This window comes from Delphinapterus leucas, chromosome 10, assembly GCF_059928025.1.
Source record: "Delphinapterus leucas isolate spDelLeu-1000000601 "Yukka" chromosome 10, BTC_Dleu_Yukka2, whole genome shotgun sequence".
In the NCBI taxonomy this organism is placed as follows: Eukaryota; Metazoa; Chordata; class Mammalia; order Artiodactyla; family Monodontidae; genus Delphinapterus; species Delphinapterus leucas.
The window spans coordinates 3,030,488-3,056,781 of NC_143138.1; the positions used below are offsets into that span (position 1 = coordinate 3,030,488).

The 26,294-nt window shown below is 48.1% G+C and overlaps 1 long non-coding RNA gene across 3 annotated transcripts in view; it reads right to left on the reverse strand.

Moving 5' to 3' along the window:
- LOC149748115 (uncharacterized) overlaps positions 1-26,294 on the reverse strand; it is a 60,936-nt gene extending 34,642 nt beyond the window's left edge. For all 3 annotated transcript variants that reach the window (XR_016394507.1, XR_016394506.1, XR_016394505.1), the window contains exon 1: positions 254-26,294. This is a non-coding gene — a long non-coding RNA (uncharacterized LOC149748115). The remainder of the gene's footprint in view (positions 1-253) is intronic.

The window sequence follows — 26,294 nt, forward strand, 5'->3', positions numbered from 1 at the left end:
TCCTAGTTGCTGTGCTCCCAGCCCCTCCCAACTCCTCAACTGTGCAAATCACCTCAGTATTCTGGGTGGGGTGAGAAGGAAGTGGGCCCCTTGAGCAGCATCCCGCACAGCTCGAGAAGCTGGGTGCTCACTCACACACTGTCACTTTTCCCTGGGAGAGAAATGCAGCCCAAGGGGGTCTCTCTTGGCACTAAGCTGTGCCACCTTGGGGGAGAAGTGATGCAGGTGAAGGAGAAGAAACCATTCTTCTTACCCTTTTCAATGCATCCAGTCTCAGATTTTTCTGTTGGACCTTCTACGCTGGACTCCTGGACTCCCAAAAAGGTACTTCTGTCCATGCGTGATTGTCAAATCAACATTCTGTGAGGGGATGACAGTAGAAATTTCCTATTCTGCCATCTTTCTGACATCACACGCCTCAGGATTCATTTCAGATTTCATGATTCTCTAGTACCTTGTAAGTCTTCTCAGAGATGGCTTCTGCATATCTTTAGGTGGGGAGATTGTATCAAAACATGATTAGTTCCAGGAAACCCTAAATCCTCCCTTACTGTCCAGGATATAAAGACCTATTTGTTTCGTCGACTTGGGGAATCTTTACTGTCAGTCCAAGGCATCTTTGGTAATTAACCTTATCAACTAATCTTGAACTTTCTCTCACTCTCATCTTTCTTACATCTGGACTCTCATTCCTGCTTCTTCTCTCTCTCTCGGGATAATGTAGTACTTAGGGCTGTTGGGTTAGCCTGCCTGGACTCCAACCCTTTGCTACCTCCTAGCTTTGTGACCTTATTTGCTCTGAGTATCAGTCTCCTTTCTGTTAGCTGGGAAGATGTTAATATCTGGCCAAGTGGATTAAAGAATAAGTGAGATAATGCTTGCAAAATTCTTAGCAGAGACTGTCACATACTAAGAGCTCTGCGTTGATTATTTATTGGTCCTTCTCATGTAGAGTTACAGGCATCATCATTCACAGTGGTCCTCCCTACTCCAGGCTCTTGCGGGTTTTAGCTACAACCTGCAACAAAGGTAAGTATTGTAGCGGAGCCTATTCAACAAGCAAGTTTAACTTCCTGGAACCACTTAAAACCAAAAATGATGAGCTTCCTCACAGAACCCAGGATTGGTCTAATCCTAAAATGAAGCATAGATGGCTCTGTCCCTGGGAATTGCAGAGGTGAATGGACAGAGCTAAAAGCCAAATTGTTTCTTCATCTAATTTTACATTATCCTTTTATTCTGACTCACGGCCTCTTTCTTTCTTCTTCATCCTAAATATGCACCTTCACCAAACCCTGTCTTCTCTTGCTCCACGCAGCTTCCCTCTGGGGCCAGTGCACACCCAGGGCTCACTTCCAGGCTCTTGTCTCCTGCATCTGTTGCTCTAGTTCCAACTTCTTTCCAGGCTTCCAGTTCCAAATTTCCAGCTGTGGGATGTTTCCACTTAGATGTCCCCCCAGCACCTCAAACCCAGCAAAAAATACAGCTCATTATGTGCCCACACACACCAGCTTGTTTTTCCACTCATGGCACCCTCTTACTCCTTGTCACTGGTCTTACAAACCTCAGCCATCTCTCTCCACCTGCACCCCTCAGCCCATCTGTAACTAATATTATACCTGTTTTTCTTCCTTTGAACATTAGCTGCTCCTTACTTCCCATGTGCTCTACCAGCCCTGTCTGTCTGGCCCTCCTCACCTCCTGCCCAGACCTCCTGTACCAGCCCCCCCAACCCATTCCCTTGGCTTCAGCCAATCATTTGTCCAAGCCAGCCTATGTGCTGCCACCAGACTGCCCTTTGGCCCAGGCACACCTCTGTTCCAAATCACTCGTCGTCTGCATTGCCTGTGACCGTCTCTGGCTCTAGCATGCAGGAATCGCCTCACTTCCACCTCTGCTTAACGCTCTCCCTTTATTTCCCACAGGCTCAGCCAAACAAGTACCACCGCGATCTCCAAGCATGCTTTGTCCTTGTTGCCTTGTGCCTTTTCAACCTCCTCTCTCAAATCCAACCTTGTCTACAGCCCCTCTTCATTCTTCAAAGCTCAGCTCAGTGTCCTTCCCTCTCATGAAGTCTCGCCCCATTTCCCAAGCAGAAATAACCCCTTAGAAAGTCTCACCCCTCTGAATCCCCAAAGCTCTTTGAGTTCTGTTTGGATACTTTCAAGAATTTAATTCAACAAACACATACTGAACACAAATGAAATGAGAGAGTGTTGACACTGGGTGACAAGGGAAGGGAGTAGAGGAGGGCAGGTCCTCTTCTCTCAGTACCTCAGTTATCAGACCCACAGGCCAACAGCTCCGAGATGTAGCAAAGCTATGATGGAGTTGGGAAGAATGTGCCCTTAGAGTTAGGAATTACTCAGCTTTCCTTTCTCCCCCACACGCCCAGGGCTGGGTCCCTCCTTCCTACAGCAGGGTTTTCCAGCTCCACTGCAAGAAGCCCAGGCTTCTGTGGGATCCTGCCAAAGTTCCACAGGGTCACTTTGGAAGTAGAGGTAGGCCTTGAATATTTTCTGAGATTACATCCCTTTACTATGCTTTATATATTGTCATAATACTTCTGAAAACAATTCCTTTTTCTGCCTTTATCCAGATTATACCTACAAATACCCAGAAAATGCTCATTTTCTCCCAGATACGAAGACTGGGCCAGAGAAGGAACTCAACGGAACTGTCACCAAAAAGAGTAAAATGCATTTCATTTGTCATATTGTGGGTTATGTAATAATGTAAAATGAAAAATAAAATATTATAACTCCTCAGAACCTCTATTCTCAACCTGAATGTATCAGTATTTCCTTTTTATCATGTTTTATCAGACACCCCCTCACCTCCTCCACCACAGCTCCACCTGATCGGGTTCCTGGATTAACCACAGCCCCTGTCCCCTTATAAGACATGCCACAATCAAGAAGCCAGGCATCCGGTCCAGTGGTTAAGACTTCACCTTCCAATGCAGGGGGTGCAGGTTCGATCCCTGGTCGGGGAGCTAAGATCGCACATGCCTCACGGCCAAAAAATCAAAACATAAAACAGAAGCAATAGTGTAACAAATTCAATAAAGACTTTAAAAATGGTCCACATTAAAATAAAATAAAAATAAAAAATATAGGGCTTCCCTGGTGGCACAGTGGTTGAGAGTCCACCTGCCGATGCAGGGGACACGGGTTCATGCCCCGGTCCGGGAAGACCCCACATGCCGCGGAGCGGCTGGGCCCGTGAGCCATGGCCACTGAGCCTGCACGTCCGGAGCCTGTGCTCCGCAACGGGAGAGGCCACAACAGTGTGAGGCCGTGTACCGCGAAAAAATTAAAAAATAAACATAGTGTCACAAAATATTAAAAAAAAAAAGAAGCCAGGCATCAAGGAAGCTACTTGCTGGCACACCCACATGCTCCTTTATTCATTCTTAGTGTGAATGATTGCTTTGAAATTTACATCCTTTACATAAATAGAACATACACATGGAGTTTAATGAATAATCAGAGAGTACACTCTTGTGTAACCCTCCTTGGGGCCTCACGGCCAATACCTGGAAGCCCCCCTTATGTCCCTCCCAACTGAAAACACACCCAACGCCCCTGTATTAGTCTGCCTGGGCTGCTAAAATACCACAGACTGGGTGGCTTAAACAACAGACATTTATTTCTCACAGTTCTGGAGGCTGGAAGGCCAAGATCAGGGCGTCAGCAGGGTCTGGTTCAGGTGAGAATCCATTCCTGGCTTGCAGACGGCTGCCTTCTCGCTGTGTCCTCACACGGCAGAGAGAGGAAGAGGAAGCAAGCTCTCTAGTCTCCTCTTATAAGCCCATCATGAGGGCTCCACATGGCCTCATGACCTCGTCTAAACATCACCTCCCAAAGGCCCCATCCCCCAATACCATCACATGGGAGGTTCAAACTGCAACATGAGTTTGGGGTGGGGGACACAAACATTCAGCCCACAACACCCCCAGAGGTAACCATCTATGTATACATCACCAAATGATACACCAGAGCTTAGCTTTACCTGCTTTTCAACCTGAAATAAATGTGATCGCAAGGTATTCTTTGTCTTGCTCCTATTGCTCGATACTATGCCCTGAAGATTTACTCCTGTTGTTTTGTGTAAAGTTTGTCCATTTTCATTGTTACATAGTATTTCATTGTTCGACCGTATTAGAATTTATGTACCTATCCTACAGGTGTTGAGTGGTTTGGGTTGAGCTGAGTGAGCCAGGCTGCCATGAGCACTCCTGCCGTATGTACACTCTGGTGCACCTCTGCCTGGGTTTCTCCAGGAATCGACCTGAGAGTGGACGTGCAGGACCACAGGGTGTGTGTGTCTTCAATCTCCATAGACAACACAAGCTGCTTCCCAAAGAGGTTATTAGCAGGTTACAACTTTCCCCAGAGTTTCTGCTGCCCCAAATACTTGCCGACAGTTAGTATTTTCAGCATTCTTAGTTTTTGCCGGTCTCATATGTACTGTTACCTCGTTGGGGTTTCAGTTTGCCTTTCCCTGATTACTAATGAAGTTGAACCTCTTTTCTGAGTAGCGTCCATTTGGCTTTCCTCTTTGGTTTCATGCCTGTCCAAGTGTTAAGCTCATTTTCCTACTGGGTTATTTCTTTTTATGGATTTGGTTAAGTTCTTTATGTGGTTGACATCCTACTCCTTTGTCAGTTTTTGTGTCACAAGTATCTTTTCCCGCATTACGGCTTATCTTTTCACTTGTCTTATGATGAAGTGTGCACTTCTGCTTTCTCCCATTGGGCTCTATGCTTGCAAACTAGGAATGGTGTGTGTTCCTAAGGCTGTGCAGCCTGGTTGTTCCAGAACACAATGCACTGAATGCCTTGGGAAAGCTTCATAAAGACTAGGTATTTAAATATGTTTATATGGACAGAGAGTTATACAGACATAGAGATGCAGAATTAGGTGAGCTGATACAATTATAAAAGCACTGGCGATGGAGAAGGGTCATAAGAATCTAGGAGAACTCTGCCTTCATTTTTATTCACAAGTGTCTCTAAGATCTCATTCCACTGCAAACACTCTGAAACTAGAATCTGTAAATGATATACCTTGGGTGTGGTTTCTGCAAGGGAGACCATGCTGAACTCCACTCAGCAAACCTACACCCAAAGAAAAAGACCCGAAAACTGATGATTAAATGCACATTTAGAAATTCTGAGTTAAATTACAATATAGTACAGGAGCATCATTTTTAGTAATTCCCCACTTTAACTGATTTTTTTAAGTGAATTATTCAGTGACTGGTTTCATTCTTCATATCAGCAAGAGGGCCACAAACCAGCAAGAATTATGCTTCATTACCATTATTTTGTATACCAAATTAAAACCATTAACATGCATAAATATTCCAGTATTTGTTTTATTCTGATGAAATATACATAAAATTAACCATTTTACATGGCCAGTTCAGGGGTGTAAAGTGCACTCACAGTGTTGTACAGCCCCCACCTACATCCTCTCCAGAACTTTCCATCTTCCCAAACTGAAACTCTGCACCCATTAAACACTAACTCCCCACTTTCTTCTCTCTCAGATCCTAGTAACCAGCATTCGACTGTCTGTCTCTATGAATTTGCCTATTCTAAGTACCTCATATAGGTACACATACAGTATTTGTCCTTTTGTGGCTGGCTTACTTCACTGAGCATAATGTCCTCAAGATTGTAGAACGTGTCAGAATCCCTTCCTTCTTCATACTGAATAACATCCCATTGTGTGTATGTATCACTTTTTGTTTCCATTCATCCTTCAATGGACATTTGGGTTGTTTCCACCTTTTGGCTGTTGTGAATAATACTGCTATGTACATTGGTGTGCAACTGCATGAATCTCTGCTTACAATTCTTCAGGGTGTATACCCAGAAGTGGAATTTCTGGATCATATGATAATTCTATGTTTAATTTTTTGAGGCATGCCATACTTCAGTATTGGTTTTAATGTGAAAGATCTTATAATTTCAGAAAAAAATTAAACTCCCAATCCATGGGCTCCAGTCATATATGCCATATTGTTTCTTGGGTTCCTTAGAAACTAGTCTTGGATCGTAGGGCAACCTGATGCCGAGCTGGAAGGGATCCTGGAGGTCATATTGGCCACTCTCCTCGCCTTACAGAAATGAACAGGACAGCCCGGAGAGGTGATGTGACTGGCCTACAGTCACAGTCTCTTGGGAAGACAGGGCAGAGCCTGGACCATACAAGGTTGTCCTGAAGAAGCAGGTGCCCCAATCTCTCTAATCACAAGGGACACATGACCCCCAAAGAAGGAAGTGCCCTGCACTGAGCCTGCCTCACCCAGCCTGGTTGCAAGGCTAAGGTCCTACCCCCCTGCACAACTGAGCTTCCCCAAGGCCTGGGTGCTGAGCCTGGCGGATGCTCTACTGGCCCCATCAAGCACCACACCCAGGGCCACCCTAGAAGCCTGGTGCCAGTCAGGCAGTCCACGCCAAGAAGGCCAGGCCCAGCTCAAACCTGTTTCCTTGTTTTCCTTTCGGGTGTCTCCTGCCCTGCCTGCTGGTCTGTATTATTCTTGTCAGTGGCCCACCCTCCTGCTGAGTCTGAAATACGCACATGGGAGCTGGCGGAGGGTTTGCTGCTTCTTCATCACCTATCCCAGTGGTGGCTGAGCTGGCTCCTGGCACAATGTGGAATAAGGGAAGTTGGCCAGCATTTCCCAATTAATTTTCTCTCCTCCCCACTCAGGCTGTCTTCTCCAGATTCCCATGACCCTGGGCTCACCCTCAGGACATCAGGAGCTTCCACTGCAGCACCTTTTTCCTCCAAACTCTGCCCCTCGCTGTCAGCGAGCTGCAGTGCACAAAGCAGACCCACACATTTTTTTTCCGATAACAGTAATGAAACTGTCTTACGCGTTGTCAAATGGGCTTTGCTGTAGAAAAATCAATGTCTTGTCTGTTATCTCCAATGATCTCAACCACAGTCCTGTAGAAATATGTGGGGAAAATATGAAAATCTTTGTTTCTTTGATGAGAACACTGATCCTCAGGAAGGTGAGTGACTTGCCCAAGAGCACACAAGTGCGAGTCCAGACCTCAGAGCACATTCCTGCTTTAGTTCGGGGCTCCGGAAGGGGCAACACCAGATGAGAGACGAATGGATGAGTCCTCGTAGGGTGCAAACCTTCCAACCCAGGGCTCTTGGAGATTCAATGATTTGGCAAAGGAGCAGCTCTCAAAGGTGGGAGTGTCGGGGACCTGGGAAGACTAGAGGGACCCAGTGGGGGGCCTTTCTATATGGCCTTTAAATCCCATGGTGATGGCAGCCGCCTAGGACTCAGGAGGTCAGAACCCTGCCACGGGGCAATAGCAACAGCGTCTTGGGATCGTGCCTGGGCCCCGAGCAGGGCGGATGCAGACCCCTGGAACACCTAGATGAGGGGCCCAGGTTGAGGAAGACACAAGACTGCAGGTGCAGAGCTAACACTCCTGGGCTGAGCATGTTCCTGCAGGCTGCAGGGCTGTGCACCTGCCTGCTTGGAAACAGTTCCCCCAGCTCCAGCCCTCAGCCCTCCCTATGAATGTGCAAAAGCAGTGGAGGAGAGAACTGGCCACGAGAAAGTGTAAAGGGAGCAGAAGCCACAGCTCCTCTCCGAAATCCTCTCCCTGATGCAGCAGAACACAGAGATGCAGGCGAGGCATCCAGGTGAGCCCCGATGCAGGACTTGGGACAGCTGCCCATCTCAGCAGGAGGGCCCTATTCCTCAGAAAGGCACCTCGATCCTCTGGGAAGGAAGTGCATGGCTTCGGCTTAAACCACGGCTTTGAGTCTCCCTAGCTGGATGGATTGGAATGAGGATAACACTCCCGGAGAATGTCATGAGGGTGGATGGAAGCAGTGGGTACCAGAGTGAGGTGCGCTGGGGGAACCTTCTTTAAGAAAACTGTTAAGACGGCTGGCCTGAGTTAAAACAAAGTCCCCCTGGGAGGGATAACTGGCTACAGGTGAATAGGGACTCCAATTTTCCGATTAACCTCCAGGCAACACCCAGGTGGCACCTGCACCTGGGGTACCTTAAAATACTGACGCCAGGCCCTCCCTCAGAGACCCTGATGTAGTCATCTGGGTGGGGGTCCCCCCATCAGGACAGAGAAAAGCCTCCCCAGATGGTTCTAACGTCCAGCTAACAGTGAGGACCACTGCCCCGTGGGAACAAACTGCAAGATGGAACATTCTGAAGGACAGGAAGGTGGGAGGCACAGGCTGGGGCGCAGGGAGTACATAAGGGAGGGCTTGGCAGAAAGGAGATAGGTGGGGGGTCACCTTGAGGGGAAGGAGGTGGCAAACGGAAGCCCAGGAGCACCCAGGCCCACTTCCCTGCAGCCTTGCTGGGACCTCCAATGCCTTTCCAGGCACTTAATGATGGGGGGGGGGACACTGGCATTTGAGTGTCCATGAAAAAAATACATATAAATTAATTTTCTTCTTACATACAAGAGAATGCCATCAATTTATGTCCATTTGGATGTTGGCACATTAAAGAATGAAAGAATAGTTCTATGTCTCATACTCATACAGCACTTTTACATACGAAGAACTTTTACATCGGTTATCTCAATCAAATCTACTAGTTGACCTGGGAGAGAGAAAGGACACACACCAGTATCCCCATTTTTCACAGATGAGGAAACAGGCTCAGAATCAGATGACGTGCTTAGTTCCTTAAATGTTCAGGGGCAGAGCCCAGCTGGAATTCAGCCTCTCGATGCTCTGGTGCTTTCACCGAGGCCAAAGTGCTCCAGGGGTTATGTGTCAGTGATCCTTCCAAGACTGGACCACAATGTGACCAAGCTCATTCATGCAGCTCAGAGATTTAGCCTCGTTTGACCAGGACTTTGCAGTTTTCACAGGGAATATAGTTGAGTATGTTCAATTATTTGATACATTTGTACACACACCAAGAGGAATGTGTCTAGTAAGTTATTCAGATACTTTTAACTAAATTATCCCAACACCTAGACAATGCTTTCCTCGGTAATGTGATCTATTTATAATCAATACAGAGCGACAATAATTGAAGACTCTTGTATAACTTATTGTACCTATGTCTATTTCATTTTTACATTTTGCCCCAATTGGGTATTTCATTTACAAATAAAGTATTTTATAATATTTGTGTTTGGCTTATATATTAATTCTTTATTTGTAAAAATGGAAAGATTCTGCTAGTGTTTTGTCTCTCAGCTAAACCCTTCTACGGAAGCTGGGTTGTATCAGTCATGGGGGCCATGAGTGGGGACAGAGGCTCTTAACTTTTTTGGGTCAGGGTGGCCTTTGGCTGAATGGTGAAGCCTACAGTCTCCTCAGAATAGTGTTGTTAAGTGTATAAAAGAAAATATAAAGGATTACAAAGGAAACTGATGAGGTTGAAATACAGTTATCAAAATACTAAAACAGATCTGCATTATGTGTTTGCTTGTTAACCCATTAAATAAGATCTAGTGCCGAGTCTCACGCCCACTGTGATTTTGAGATGGTGATGATTTATAAATGATGTCCCAAGAGACCTGCAATAACTGTAGTATGAGGTGGAAAAATCTGACAAAGTCACAGTACTAGTGATATTACTTTGGTTTGTTGTCTACACTGAAAAATGAAGGAAATGCTAAATTTCAATTAGAAATAGTACAAATAAAGATACAATTTTTTTTCTCATCCAAGGGCACAAACCCTTTGATATCACGTTAAGAACTCTTGACCTAAGGGTTGGACCACGTACCTGGTGAGTGAATCCTAATTACAAGCTCCTGGGACAGCATTTCCCAAAATGTGTTTGCTGTACCACCAGTTTTAGGAAATTTTAATGGCTGTCTGTTGTGGGTTGAATTGCGTTCCGCAAAAGGTATGTTGACATCTGTACCCCTGGTACCTGTGACTGTGACCTTCTTTGGAAAAGGGGCCTTTGCAGATGTGATCAGGTTAAGATGAGGTCGTATTCAATTAGGGTGGTCCTAATGCAGTGTGACTGGTGTCTGTGCAGCCTTCCTGGGAGAGGAAAGATGCAGAGACACACAGAGAGATCGCACGTGTGACAGACTGGAGCGATGCATCTACAAGCTGTGGAACACCAAGGGCTGCGGGCAAGACCAGGAGCTGAAGAAAAGGCATGGAACAGACTCACCCCTCGGGGAGGACACAGCCCTGCCAATACCTCGATTTTGAACTTCTGACCTCTAAAACCATGAAAAAAAAATAATTTCTGTTGTTTAAGCCACCCAATTTGTGGCATTTTGATACAGCAGCCCTGGAAGATTGATACACTGTCCTTAGAAAAAACCATTTGAGATCAAAAAGTCTGGGAATCCATGAGCATTAAGTTTCCCTTTTGGAGGTACACAGTGCACCCTAGAATATCAGAGATTCTGAGGAAGATGCTCAGCAAAGTACTGGTTTAACCTAGAACGCCCTCCGAGTTCATTTAGCCAAAAAACAGTTATTTGTGGCACAGCTAAATAATGATGTTTAGTGGAATACCAGATGTCCCAGGAGCACAAAAAAACAACGATAAAATTTATAAAGGACCAAAAACCATATAGAGAAGTGTAGAGAAATGTGCACTGACCATAAGTAGAATCCCAGAAGCATAGAACAGACAGATGCCTTACAGGTCAGTTCACTATGGCCACTCAGTTTCACAAATAAGGAACCTGAGGCTTAGCTAAAAATGTGTTTGCCAAAATGCAGATGACACAGCCCTAGTGTGCATAATTGGAAGACAGATTTATCATTAAATTCTGAATTCTTTCAGTTGGGAGTCATGGGAATTTCTTTCTGAATAAACCCATCCTACATAAAAAGCTGGGTTCTAACTTCCTAACAAGTTAACTGAATGTTTACTCATGGAGGTGCCATTTTAAACTCTGCATAGGGACCACTAGGGGAGGTATCTGAGACCACCCATGCTCCAGCTATGGGACCCCCTCACCAGTGTCCCAACAGGAGGCTTGCAGCAGCCTCCTGGCAGGTAGGCCCTTGGCTTGGGTACAGGGAGAGCGGTTGAGAGCCCAGCACCTGTGTGAGCTCATCTAGGAAGTCGTGGGGCTTTGGGTGCTTCGGGATGTGACTGGGCGGGCACAGTGTTAAAGGTCAGAGCCTGGGACCAGAACCCTTGTCCCGAGCAGCGACTGGTCCAGGGAGCATGCTTAGGAGGAAAGGAGGGAAGCAGGAGACGGAGGGGACAGTCGGCCCTGAGACGCTTCCACGCCAGGACCCCTCGTGTTAAACCTTGGCTCGTGCATTTGCCCAACTCTAGTTTTTATGCCACCAAGTCATGCTGCGTTCAAGCTGTCCAGGCTGGGGAAAGATTATCAAACATCCAGAAATTTTGCAAGCCGGTTGTTAAACTATTGGTGGTTTGAAACTGGTCACAGTGGGAGTATTTTGACACCACGGCAATCAGCAGATGTTACAAATCAGAGTCGTCGTGCGTTTTCCCCGGAGAGCTGACCTCCTGCATGCCTCTGTCCCTTGGCTTACGGAAGTCTTTGCTTCCCTCCAGCAGGCTCTGCAACGTTGGAACTGGGCTTGTGGACGCTGCCCGGGCCCTGTCTTTCTAACTCTAGCTCGCTGGGTCTGTAATTTTGCCGTGGGAATCAGGGTTCTTCAGCCTGGGCTCTGACCATGTGGAGTACCAAGAGAAATGAAGCCTTTATTGCCAGAAAAGGGACCCTGAGAAATCTGGGGTGCAGCACCTTCAAAACACTGCGCCTCCGGGGCAGCAGCGCCAGAAGCTGTCCAGCTTAATCACTCTGTAACCAATCTCCAGCAGTTCACAAAAGCACCTCATAACCAGAAGAGAAAATGCAGAAAGCACTGTGCTCCTGTCTGTGCTCCTGCCATGCGGCCGTGGCCCTTCTGTCAGCTGCCCCCACTTGGAGCCCTTCCAGCCCTGGTGGGAGTGTCCTGATTTCGCTCCAGATGGTGGGAAGCCTGGCCAGCGGTGTGAGGTTCCAGCTTCCGCCAAGCGGTAAGAATGAATGACTCTAATGTGCGTCTCTTTAGCCACTTGACTCACTGCCCCTTCCTTCATTCTTGACATTTGGCCAAGATACCCTCCTGCTTTTCTAATCATCCCTCTGCAACAGCCTTGGAAATCAGCTGTCTCCCACTCACCAGAACACATACATCAAATATGCCAGATGAATGGAAAAGAGTACCAATTTAGTTCCCTTTTCAGGTAAAATGTGCAGGAACAAGGAGCCAGTTAGACCTGTTGAAACTTTCTGCGGGCTGGTCATTCGTGAGTCATATTTACATGACCCTGAATCGCCTGGTTTGGGTTTAGCTGCACAGTTTGGCCCGCTGCCTCTATGGCTGGCTCCATTTGGTCACGGAGGCCATGAACATAATGCTCTGCCGCCACTGCAGAGCGGATCAAGGGGCGGCAGAATGGAGAGGAAAGCAACGGGCCAAATTAACTGACAAAATGACCAATTTGATGCTGCATGGGAAATGCAACCTATGCAAATCTAGGGAGACCGATTCATTTGAAACATGAAATTGTTGATACCTGAATACTTTAACCTGTTTAAAAATGGAAGTTTTGCACAGTTCAACCTCACAGTTACATCCCCTTGATTTTCAAGTCATCGCTAATTGGACACCTCAGGATTGCTCGGGCTGGACGTGGGAGAAGCCCTGCCAGTCAGGAGGAGAAACAGTCTATCTCTTGCTCTGGTTCTGACACGTTCTTCTTCTCAAGTACAGTTTAGAGGGAAAAGCTCTGGTTTAAGAGTCAGGAGGCCTATATTTCAGCCCCAGCGGACCTCCTATACGGCCACGGACAAGCATTTCTCCTCTAAGCCTCGTTCTTGCCAACTGCAGCAACCCCATAAGCATTCTCGTGACACCCGAATGAGACGACGGATGGGAACACGGTGTTTTAAAGTGAAAGTTACTACACAGATCATTTATAAAGGCTGCACACATTAACCCTATTGCTATGTGAGTGTGTGTATACTCCCTCCAGAGAGAATAAATTTTGAATGCAATCGTTTAACTGATTACCTCTTTGTTCCGGTGTCATTCCTGACAGCAAACAATGCCACAGCAGTAACAAATGGCCACTGTATTTTCCATCACTCATCAGAGTGTAAAGTTCTGATAAACAGTGAGAAAACACATGGGCTCTTGTGGGTGGGAAATCCGTGTTATTGCCAGTAGCAAATTGCATTTCTTTGAAAAAGATGGTGTCACGGTGCTTAGAGATTATTTGCTTGACTGCCGAGACCTAAGGAAACTCCAAGAAGAGTCTAAAGGCCCCGCCTGGGAGACGAACGGCCTGGTGTCCCCCTCCCGTCCCCCTGGTTCTGGCATTTGTGCGACACGGCTGGACAGCTGCTTACGACTGGAACAGCTTCCTCGGAACTCCCTGACCGAACTGCGGGCCTGTGCTGGGGCGGGAGGCAGAGATGGAGGTCGAGGGCGTTCCTTCCATCTCCTCCGCTCCTGCCCTCGTCTCTGCTTCTCTGCAGCTGCCCCCTGTCCTCCCGTTCCAGTGAGAGCCCAGGCAGACGTCCCCCGGCGCGGCTGCCACACCCACTCCGCTGACAGTTCCTGCAGCAGCCCCGGGGGAGCAGTGTGACCACCACGAGCAGGCACATCTGCAGAGCGCCCCTGCCCCTGGCCCCAGGCCTGCAGGCTCAGCTCCCTGCTGCACTCGAGGTCTCCGGCTGGCACCACTTAACATGGCCCCTCTGCCTTCACCAGGGAGGCGTCAGCCCATGTGACTTTCACCTCCGAGATGTCCCACTCTGCTATTAGCAGCATGCTGTTTTCCAGAGACATACATGCCTTTAAAATTTCCAGGCTTAGAGAATATTTTTCACATTCTATCGATGACCTTTCCAAAGTTTGAATGGGTTATCCCTCTGATGTTAAGTGTAAATATTATTTTAAAGATGAAATAAAAGAATACCAAATCTTTGAGGACATTATGCTCAGTGAAATAAACCAGTCACAGAAAGACAACCACAGTACGATGCCGCCTACGTGAGGCTCCTGGAGTCATCAGCTTCACGGGGACAGAAAGTAGAAGGGTGTCTGCCAGGGGCTGGGGGAGGGGGGAATGGGGAGTTTCCGTTTTGCAAGAAGTAAGAATTCTGGAAACTGGTTGCACAACGATGTGAATATACTTAACACTACTGAGCTGCACACTTAGAAATGGTTAATACGGTCGATCTCATGTGCGTAATTTAATTTCTTTTTTTAATTTTTTAGAGAATACCAAATCTAGAAGTAATGAAGTTCGCAGAGTTACATATATCAGAGTGGCTGGAAGTAAGGAGATATTAAAAAAATCCTTCAACTAGAAATTTCCGTCATCATCCAAGATAAGTTGTCCCATTTTTACCAACTGGAAACTTTCTCTAGGAAACCTGCTATTTCTAATTGCATTTCTAATAACTATTACAAACACACAAAGTCAAAATGCAGGTAGATGCTATGGTCTGAATGTTTGTGTTGCCCCAAAATTCGTGTTGAAACCCTAACCCTCAAAGGTGATGGTGTTGGCAGGTGAGGCCTTTGGGAGGTGATGAGGTCGCGAGAGCAAAGGCCTCATGGTGGGATTAGTGTCCGTATAAAAGAGGCCACACAGGGCCCACAGCCCCTCCTCCGTGTGAGGGCACAGAGAGGGGTCTGTGACCAAGAAGAGCGTCCTCACTGAAGCTGTTGCCACCCTGGTCTCAGACCTGCAGCTTCCAGAACTGTGAGAAGTAAGTTATGTGTCGCTCCTAAGCCCCCACTCGGTGGTATTTTGTTACAGCAGCCCAAGCAGACTAAGCTGACGTCGGCTAGTGTCATCTAACACTTTGATGGGGAAAAGATCAGCCCCTTCACAGTTGCTGCTCCTCCCCTCCCGAGGCTAAGATTTAGGGACGGGCTCCAAGCCAGAAGTCTGACGCACAACAGTTGTCCAACTTACAGCAGGATGTGCCTCCTCGTTCACAGAACAGAGAGGGGCTCGTTTTTCATCCAGCTCTGCCTCCCTCAGGGTCAAAATTCTAGTTCCCCCCAATGCAGGGTCGAGTCCTTTCATCTCAGTTTTGACCAAAATGGAAACCAGGATCACGAGAATCCCTCGGGGCCAGTGTTGAAAGGAATTTCCCCTGCTCCTGCCACAGCCTCGAGGGGACATCCTTCCCTGGGTGAGTAATCACAGTTCCATATGACAGAACAAACAGCATCTCCTCTTTAAAAAAGAAGAACATGGAAGGAAAATCAGCTGAAGGAAGCAGAGGTGAAAGCCAGCCTGGACTCAGCGTCCCGACGAGATGTTGCTTCTTGACGGGCAGAGCTCGCTCAGAAGCTACTCCAAAGCAGAGTTCCCTCAGAAGTCAGGAGGACTTCTTTGGGTCCATGCTCCAGGAAATAAACTAAGCAAAACAGAAAAAGGCTCAGACTAAATCCAGACGAGTGCCAGACCTGCCCTCGCTGCTGCCGTAACCTCCTCACCGAGCTCACCCCCTGCCCAGTGCCCACCTGCAGCTCCCGGGTGACCTTCGTTCCCAGACAGCTCTCTGCCCAACAGCAAGAGCATATGAGGCCGCCCACTGGGTCACGAGGTCGCCTCTGTGTCCACGAGCTCTTGCTGGGGGTGGTCTCTTCCCTGCTTCTGCTCCCCTCCACCCCTGCAGTCCTCCTGGACCTCCACGGTCCTCACTCACCAGCCAAACCTGGTCCACGACCAGCTCTGTGCCCTGACCATGCCTGTCTCTGGAACCTGACAATCAGATTTCAGTGTTTCTCCAGACTCAGTCCACTTTCTCTGAAGCCCTGGCCTTGCTGTGATGGACTTGGTCCCAATTCTATGGACTAACTTTGAAAAGATGACCACTGCTCATGGTTTCACGCCACAGGGAGACAGGAAAAATGGGGAGAGAGGAGAGAGAAAAGAGATGAGAGAAAGAGGCTCTGTGGGAATGCCTTCCCTCAAACTCATAGTTCACTTAGAAGTTACCATGTACAAATACAGAAGCAGCAGCCAAAGAGTGAGCACCGGCCACCAACCGCCCCCACTCATCCCGCCCCCAAGGTAAGGATCGCCCTGTGTCCTCACCCTCACCCTGCCACCGGCCCCATGATCCCTCGTTTACTGTAGGACTCTGCAGTCCTCTGGGACAAGAGCCGCCTCCTGGTGAGTCCCAGCACCTCCACAGAAGGTGGCACCGAGCAGCCATGCAACCAACACTTGTCCACGTGGCTACCGCAGGCAGACCACGGGCCCAGGACCCATTAGGGCAGAGCCGCTTCTGTCAGAGCAAGGCCTCCGGGTCCCGTCGTCCTAGACCATGAGGTCCAGGCCACCAGCAGATTTCGTGGCCGCCGTTTTCCAGTAAATGGACCGACTGCTTGCTTCCCCCTCCTCCTCCTCCCCAATCTCACCCACCCTTACTCCCAGGGGAGCATTCAGTCATGCATGTGTACACTGGGCTAAATAAAGTGGACCATTTATAAAGCGGGAGTATTCTCCAAGCACAGAAGCAGATTCCTGGGCATGTTATTGTGATGAGTGTAATTCATAAAATGCTCCTTGGACCAAACTGTCCAATGAAAGGAGCTGCTAGACTGAGCTTTTCAGACTCAAAGCGGATGCTCTTTACTCAGTCCCGATGAAGAACCACGTTGCTCTATGCCCTCCACAGAAGGAAACTTCCGAAGTACGGCTGGGGATGGTAAGATGCATGGGGCCAAGGTACCATTTCAATTTCCCCTGTTCTTTCAATTGTTAACACTTGCTTTCAGAAGTTTTCTATTTATCGAGGAGGGCGTTTTGAAGGCAGCGTGTCCTTCATCCACTTTAAAGATCTCTTACACAGGACTGGGTGTTTTCAAAGCCCCACTCTCGGGGTGCAGTGGAGGGCAGGGGGCTTGGTGGCTGTGATGCTGCCACGGGTTAAAATGCTTCTCCTTCCTTTCAGAAGGAGCTGCCAGGGAGGAGGGCTCAGAAAAGGAGCTTTGACCTCCTGGTGGCACCACCTTGGAGTCATCACTCTAGAGAACACAGGAAGAGCGCAAAGCCTTTCATAGATTGCACCCCGTGCAGTGAGTACTTGGGGTAACCTGTTTGTGAACTTTAAAAACACGTTCAATGACTCTGAGCCCATCCCCTGATGCAGTGCAAGAATTAGTCAGCATTGCAGTAAACATGGACTCACCATCTGAGTTCAAATCCTCCCAGCACATTCTACAGACTCATCACTTAATTTAGGCAACCACCTGGAAACACTGTTGCAACACAAACATCCATTCCAAACCTCCGCACCGTGCTGCTCACGGGGAGATCCAACTGAGTCCGGAAAAGATGCGTGTGCTCAAAGCTCTGGGGTTGCCGGGGCCTTTGTCTTCCCAGAATGGAGCCAGCTGCCCAGCGGACCGCACTGCAGCAAGCGCTCTGCCTGCAGCTGCACCAAAGAGCTGTCCCCCTGCTTGAAATCTTGGCATGACCTGGAGTTTCCCTCTCTTTCTTCCCCCAACCCCCAAAATCATGGCCAAACGGCTTTCTCATTTTTCCTGTGGCTGCTCATAGAATTCTGATGCTCGAATCCAAGCAGAGTAGGGCAGACATCACCCCATCACCCCAGCCTTTCCACTGTCCTCCCAACTCTGGCTCATCTGTGGGCCCTCCTCCCACCTAATAACCCTGCACCTGCACGTCTTCTTGACTCTGTGCGCTTCTGCCCAAGCATCCCCAGAAACCCTCTATCCTCAAAAGGCCAATCCTATCCTCAGCATGGTACTGAAGAACCGAGAGCCGGACAGTCCCACGTTCAAATTCTGGCTCTGCCCTGGTGTGCCTTTGGGCAACTTAATGCACCCCTCTGATCCCTCTGGTCCCCTTCGGATCTCCAGAGATACAATAACAGCACTGACAGGCACCTCCCAGTGGCTCCTAACCCAGTGCCTGTCTATGCTGGTCATCTGCCGTCCGCTCTCAAGTACATCCATGAGCTTTCTCTTCTTGGGCTCTCTTGCCAAGTGGCTTCCCAGGAGCTCTGGGGATGTGGCACATATATACAATGGAATATTACTCAGCCATAAAAAGAAACGAAATTGAGCTATTTGTAATGAGGTGGATAGGCCTAGAGTCTGTCATACAGAGTGAGGTAAGTCAGAAAGAAAAAGACAAATACCGTATGCTAACACATATATATGGAATTTAAGAAAAAAAATGTCATGAAGAACCTAGGGGTAAGACAGGAATAAAGACACAGACCTACTGGAGAACAGACTTGAGGATATGGGGAGGGGGAAGGGTGAGCTGTGACAAAGTGAGAGAGCAGCATGGACATATATACACTACCAAACGTAAAATAGCTAGTGGGAAGCAGCCGCATAGCACAGGGATATTGGCTTGGTGCTTTGTGACCGCCTGGAGGGGTGGGATAGGGAGGGTGAGAGGGAGGGAGACCCAAGAGGGAAGAGATATGGGAACATATGTGTATGTATAACTGATTCACTTTGTTATAAAGCAGAAACTAACACACCATTGTAAAGCAATTATACCCCAATAAAGATGTTAAAAATAAAAACAAAAAAAAAACCCCGCTCTGGGGATGGGGAGGGGCCAGGGTTCTTCACCCTCTCACCTCAGGCAGCGTCTCTGAGTGGCTCCACCTCCCACCAGGAGCCCCTCCCTTCACCATCCCAGCTCCCACTCGGCAGGCCTGAACTGGTTCCCATTTCCAGCCAGTGCCCCAGCTTCTGTGCTCAAGTTAATATACCTGATGCTACAGCTGGCTTCTTGCTTTATTCATCTCTAATTTGCCTCACCACCCCCTGTGTCTTCTCAGCTCTTCCCAGGTAATAAATTCCTTGTATTAAGTTCTCTCTGTTGAGAACATTTTGAACGACTTCTCTTTTCTGGCTGCACCACGAGTGATGGAGGGGCCCCCTCCCTTCTCTTCCATCTGTCAGTTCACCGGACGCCCCCAACCCCTGAGTGTGATCCCCACCATATTCTCTCTCTGCTATTCCAGATCCCCCACCCCTCAAACATATCCAGTTCCCCTCTGCCCTTGACAGAGACGACCCCCTGCACAGCTGCCTGATTCCTCACCCAGCCCCTCCCAGCCTTCCCTGGCTACGGAAGCCTTAAACATCTTCCCACCAGGAGAAATAGCCCACTCGGCTGAACAAACGAGTCCACCAGCTCCGGTGATGGAGGGAAACAACAGCTGCCATCGTGCTAAACCTTCAAAAGTAAACAACCACATGCACTCCCTGTTGGCAGGGGCTCACTGGGATGTGTCTTATGGCAGCTAAGAATTCTGGCTGGCAAGGGGTCAGGATAGAGAACTAAGCACTGAGACCCGAGTTGACATTCTTTCCCTTGGATAAGGAAACATCATCTGTCCTGGAGAATCTGGATTTTCCACAGTAAATTTCCTCCACCCCAAGCCTTTAGTCCATCTGACAATATAACCTTCACTGAGAAAAGGGCAAGCTGACAGCGGTGACCTCAGCAAAGCCCGGGGTCTCCAGGTTTTGCACAAGAAGGACGTGTTCCTCCCTAATCGGTTCAGCCACCTGTTCAGTCTCCATGCCTATACTTCCCTTGTCAAGGAGCCTGGTACCAACCTGACAGTTGTTTGAATTCAGTTGTATTCAGTATGGCCGCCATAATATTTGCGAGGATTCGGAATGGCTCCATAACTGGTCTGGCCACATTATTTCCCCAAGTCCTCTCCTTTAGAAATATCTCTTTTCATCAAAGGAAGAAACACTTTTTTAACCTCAAATCTAACAGTGACAAAACCCTGTTAAGGGGCAGCCCGTGACACAAGCCTACAGAAAGCTTCTCCTCCATCTTTAACATAATGAGTTTCCAGCTCTCTGTCCCAGCTGTCTCCACAGCAGCCCCTCACTGGTCAGATACCGACAGGTGGTAGGCAGATGGAAACCTGCCCTGGCCTCTGGGAACTGGGAATCCGGGGAACAGCTTTCCTGACTCCTGGCTGGACTGAGATGGAGGGAAGCCCAAACTATCTTGGCACTATCCCCAAGAGAGCACTGCTGAGGGGAGCTCAGTGGAGAGCACTCAGAAAGTCACTGCATTCAAGTGCTTGCTTTGAAGAGAATCTACTGCAGGTCGCAAGGGACGTCCAGCAATGCTTAGCTCTGAGCCCAGTTGTGAGGGTGGGTTCTGGGCTGTGCTTGTTCATTCCACGGCTTCAGGGAGTGGCACTGTGGAGACACCAAGCCTCACTGACATTTCGGTAATTAAATTCCCATTCCATGAGACTTCCCCTTTATCTTAGAATTTTCTGAAAATGGAGTCCTTGACTGATTAACTCAGGGATAAAGACAGTCTTCAGGGAAGATGTTCTGTGTCCAGAAAGCATTAAATCATGCCAAAATCTGTATTCGTTTGCTAGGGCCTCCATAACGAAGTACCACAGACTGGATGGCTTAAACAAGAGAAATTTCATTGCCTCACAGTTCTGGAGGCTAGAAGTCCAAGATCAAGGTGCTGGCAGGGTTGGTTTCTCCTAGAGGGCTGCCAGGGAGAATCTGTTCCATGCCTCTCTCCGAGCTTCTGATGATTTGCTGGCAATCTTTGGCATTCCTTGGTCTGTAGATGCATCCCTGCAATCTCTCTTCATCTTCACGTGGTGTTCTGTGGGTGTGTGTCCTTGTACAAATTCCTCCCTTTCATAAGGACACCAGTTATACTGGATTAGGGCCCACCCTACTCAAGTATGAACTCATCCTAACTAATTACATCTGCAACGACTCTATTTCCAAATAAAGTAACATTCTGAGATCCTGGGGGTTAGGACTTCAATATGTGAATTTGGAGGAGACACAATCAACAGTCCACCCTCTGGACAGTTAATGCCTGTCTTTCTCACATGCAGAATATATTCACTTCATCCCAACATCTCCAAAAGTCTTAATTTATTCCAGCATTAACTCTAAGTCCAAAATCTCATCTAAATACCATCTAAATCAGATATGGGTGAGACTTGGGGTATGATTCAACCTGGGGGAAAACTCCTCTTCCACGAACCCAGGCAAGGTTTCTATTTGCAGAATACAACAGGGGGGCCAGCACAGGATAGACATTCCCATTCCGAAAGGGAAAACATGGAAAGAATGAAAGGACCATGGGTCCCAAGAAAGTCTGAAACCTAGCAGGGTAAATTCCAGTAAATTTTCAGGCTTGAGAAAAATCCCCTTTGGCTCGATGCTCTGTGGTCGATCCCAATATTGGGCAAGGCCATTTCCCTTAATGACACACTCTGTTAAACCTATGAGGAAAATCACGGATTTTCCAAGCATTTACAGATCTTTCATTGGCCAAGCTGCAGGATCTCAATGTATAACCAATGCTTTCAACACTCGTCCAGAGAATTCTTTCTTTCACCTCCAGAATCAGAGTGGGAAGCACTGTCCCTCTGAAGAAGATCACTATTTATTTTCTTTTTAAACTAACTTTATTCTTTGTTTGTTTTGGCCGCACGTGGGATCTTAGTTCCCCGACCAGGGGTCGAACCCGGGTCCCCTGCAGTGGAAGCATGGAGTCCTAACCACTGGACCACCAGGGAATTCCCGCAGATTACTATTTTAAACGGTGCAAAGTAGATCTGTGCTCTGCTTCTCTTAAATCTACATTCAAAGATTTCAGGGCCTCTCTGGGACAAAATGGATGCATTTCCTCTGCCACAACAAATAAAAAGGAAGCATCCTGCTCTATAACTGATGAGCTAGTCCAATAAGCATGATTCAGAAGCAGCTGAATGTACTGACCATATACCGCCAAATAGAAGAGGTTAATATTCATCACTTGAGACAGGATAGTCTAGCACGGGGGTTTCTCAAAGCATGTTCCACAAAACACTTGCAGCAGAATCGCCTGAACTGCATATGGAAAATGCACATTCCTGGGCCCTCCTCCAGGTCAACTGGGGCAGAATCTCTAGAGTTAGTGCCCATTTTAAACTAGTTCCTGGTGACTGGTGATCCCTATGGGCGATTAGGTTTGAGAACCACTGGTCTTTTCTAAGTCCAGCCTTTGGTATCAAACCAACTGAGGCCTCTGAAACAGCTCTGCCTGTAATTAACTACGTGCCCTTGAGAAAATTACATTAACATCTGTGAGCTTCAAGTTTTTTCAGCTGAAAAACAAAGATAATAATATACTTCCCAGAGTCCTCGAGACAGTTAAATGACATAATGCATGTGAATGATAGAAAAGATGGTAAGACTATTCGGGATTCATCAGATGTGGTTTTAGAGACTCTATTTCAAGGAGCTGTTTTCAGTAAAGGAGAAAAGGCATGTGGCATTTCAGGGCCGAGGGGGGAGTCCTGCACAGCCTGTGTCAGAGGGCCGTCTGAGAAGCGGGTGAGCAGGGCGTGCAAAGCTCTTGGTGCAGCCCTGGCTCACACTGAGAAGCCAGGAAATGTGAGCCACCAGTGCTCCTGCCGCCGGCGCTGTGCGGCCGGGAAGCCAGCAAGGGTCCAGCTGGGGCAAAGCCAGCACAGCGAGTGTGGTGGGCGGTGGCCACAGGTCAGGCATGACAAGTGGGACGGGGCCAGACCTGGAGAAGGCTAGGAAATCCTCGTGAGAATGTCAGGAATCCACTGAAGTTTTCTGAGCACAGGAATGATGAGATTAATCTAGCAGAAAAAACTATATGAGGGAAAACTCAGAGGCAGAAAAGCTAGGTTAGGAGACCAATGTATAAGCCAGAAAAATTCTGAGCTAAGCAGAGTCAGTGCAGGCACAGCTGGCCCACAAGACACCTGGTGGCGCAGTTCTTTTTCTAGTTCTAGTATGAACTAGAGAAAGATGCACCCTCCAGGTGACACCCCCTCCAGGTGACGTAGGCCACACCTGGCACAGGGCCTAGAGAGCAAAGATGAGTGTCTGCCCACGTGCCCCACCAGCCAGGGCTCCAGTGCAGTGATCAACAAACATGACCATACACAGCTGTTTCGAGGTCAGTAAGAACAGAAAGAAGAAGGAAAAAACATTTACTTTCATGCTAATACATGAGCCATTCACTCTCATATTACCCAGAGCTATCAAAACTGTCTTAAATTCTCATCTTTGGTTCTGGCACATTGACATCCAAACACTGGTATTTTAAAGGACTAGACATTGTCCTCTAGGCAAATATGTGTGAACAAACTCCTTCCCAAGGAGCCTGACACACTGCAGGGATGAGCCAGTCAACAAACACCGTATTTCCCCCAAGGACATATAATATATGTGAAGTCCCTGCCATGGGTCTGATGTACCAGGTGCTAGAAATTCATCGGGGGTGGGAGGGGATAGCCCCTGCCTTCAAGGCTGGCAGGGAAGACAGACAGTGAACAGAAACATCAGCAACTGCAAAAGTGCGGGAGCCGGGCAGACACCCTGGGAGGAGAGTCATTGTGTAGTTGTGACAGGGACTGTATGACCGCCAAAGCCAAAGATATTCACTCCCTGGCCCCTTACAGGAAAAGTCTGCCCACCCCTGATTTAGAGGGTCCGTTTTCTTGGAGAAAGTTGGTAACTAATCTGCCATCTCCTTTCTACGTGCTTTCTGGGTAGACAAGAAGCTTTACCAGAAGGATACAGTAATTTGGAAAGCTGACTTTTTTAAAATGAATTTATGAAAGCAAAATGTAGTGTATGCATACAATGGAATATTATTCAGCCTTAAGAAGGAAGGAAATCTTGGCAAATGCTACAACACGGATGAACTTTGAGGACATTAAGCTGAGTGAAATAAGCCAGTCACAAAAAGATAAATGCTGTCTGATCTCACTTATGTGAGGTACCTAAAATGGTCAAATTCACAGAGACAGAAAGTAAAATGGTGGTTTCTGGGAGCTGGGGGAGGGGAGCACTGGGAGTTGTTTCATGGGAATAGTGTCAGTCGTGCAAGCTGAAAAAGCTCTGGAGACTTGTCACACGGCAATGTGAATGGACTTGGCACTGAACGGTGCACTCAAAAATGGCCAAGATGGTAATTTTTTTAAAAATTATTTTAGCAAGACCAAAATCTGGTACGGTGATGCAGCAAAAAAGCACTGGACTCTAGAATCAGGCAAGTTTATCCCCAGTCTTGGCTTGCCGTTTATTTGCTGGAAATGAGGGTGGTCTGCTGGGACGGGGACAGCAGACCACATTAGATCATCTGTGCTGCCTGCCTTTCTCACATCTCCTGGCCTGTCTCCTTCAGAATCGGGAAAGACAGTGGTATAACTTTGCAATTAAGGACATTTGATCAGTGAGGCTCCCTGTTAGAACCTCCCTAAATCAACTGTTGACCTTGTTTTATGATAGATTCTTCCCTGTTGCTGTCTCCACAACAGTTATAGCAAAGTTGTGGTCAGCTGCCTGTTAGGTAAATGCTATGTTATGTGTTTTTTTTAACCACAACTTAAATTTTTTTGTTTTAATTTAAATGAATTTCTGGAACCTGGAGATAGGATACTAAAACACGTAGGTTTGTTTAGCGTTTTATGTGAAGTATCAAGCTGAGTTTGACAATTTCTAATCTTTCTGGATAATTTATCATGAAAATTGGATTGAGAAATAGTAATTAGATGTCTCTGTGTTCTTGCCAGAGATGTGCACAGTTATTACAGAGTTGCATTAGCAATAATAATCCTCTTTGCAAACAACCCCTTGGTGAGACAACTTGCCCAGCTGTCATGGATGAGGCTGGCCGGGCACCACCGAAGCTCTCGCGGACGCTGTTCAAGCTCCACGACACTGCTCGCACTCCCTCCTCCCTTCTGCTCCTGGACCCTCAACCCGCTCCTTCCCAGGTCTGCTTCAGCTGAGTCTTCTCAGCCTCCTTTGATTGTTCACGCTTGCCAACCCAAGCGTTCAGTGTGTGGACTCCAGAGGCTCCCCCCAGCCTCTCCTCTCCCCCCACAGACAGCCTCCTCCACACTCCTGGCTTTCCTTATTCCTACATGTTGAGAATTCTCAAACTCGTACCTCTTTTCCAGACTTTCCCTCTGAGCCCAAATGCCTACCTCACATCTCTGCTTGGATACTGTACAAGTTAAGGCACAAAGAGACCACAAAATGCAATGTCTTAACAGAGGTGTAGCTCCCTCTCAAATCATAGCCAGGCGACAGGCAGGCCCGGCCTGACAGACGTTCTGCCACCCTCCGCACGAGTGTCCCAGCTCTGGGTCCAAGGTGGTCATTTCCACCCCACCACCACATCCGCATCCCAGCCAGCAGGAAGGGGAAGAGGGTGAGGGGAGCACAGGTGGATTCCCCTTAAGGGCGTGACCTCAGAACTTGTGCACATCACTTCCACGGGCCAGAAGTTAGATTTATGGACACACCCAGGTGCAAGGAACATTGGGAAACAGTTTCTGTAACTGGGCAGCCCTATGCCCAGTGAAATTCAGGAGGACTTCCTATTCAAGGAATAAGGGGGAAATGGCTGTGTATTAGCCATCTCTGCTTCAGATTTCTCACAAGCACCTCAGGTTTGACGTATCCAAAACCAGAGTCGTGATTCAGTGTGTCATTGGAGTGGATGGCACCACCGTCCACCCTGCTGTGCTCCCCAGAAACCTCAGCACCTGCACACACCCCTCTTTCCCTCACCCCTAGACCCAGCTCATCACGAAGCCCTGTTAATTCTTAACAACGAGGCCTTCCTTTCTCTATCTCTCTTGCCGTCCTAACACGAGGGACCATGGTCTCTCACCTGGACCTCTGCATAGCCTCCTGAATGGTCTCTTCACGTTCACCCTGGTGGCCTCCCCTCCTCTGCTGATGCTGCAGCTGGGGTGATCTTCCCCCGCACCAATGGTATTCCAGTCTCCCCATTAAAACCATCCACTGATATCCATGTTCTTAACACAACTTGGAAATCCCTGTCTGTGGGCCTCACCCTGTGATGCAGCCCCATCCATCTCCCGGCCCCGCCTCTCTCTGCACTGTCACATTCAGCTTCTTTCCACTCCCCGTGGCCTGTTTCTTCCAGCACCATCCCTCCAGCTGGAATCCATCCCCACCTTTGTCCAGCTTCCCTCAACGTGCGGTACAGTGATCACTCTGGAGGGAAGACTTCTGTCACCCTCCCACTGGACCAATTTCCTCTGCGGGGCTCTCACAAAGCCACGTGGCCATTCACTCTGGCATTTACTCTGTGCTAGGTTTGTGCTTTGGGTGTGGTTCTTTGATGCCTGTCATCCCCATGGGACTTTTAGCCACATGAGGCCAGGCACTGTGTCTTCCTTTCCCCCTCTCCCTCTCTCTCTCTTTTTTTTTCCTTACCATTAC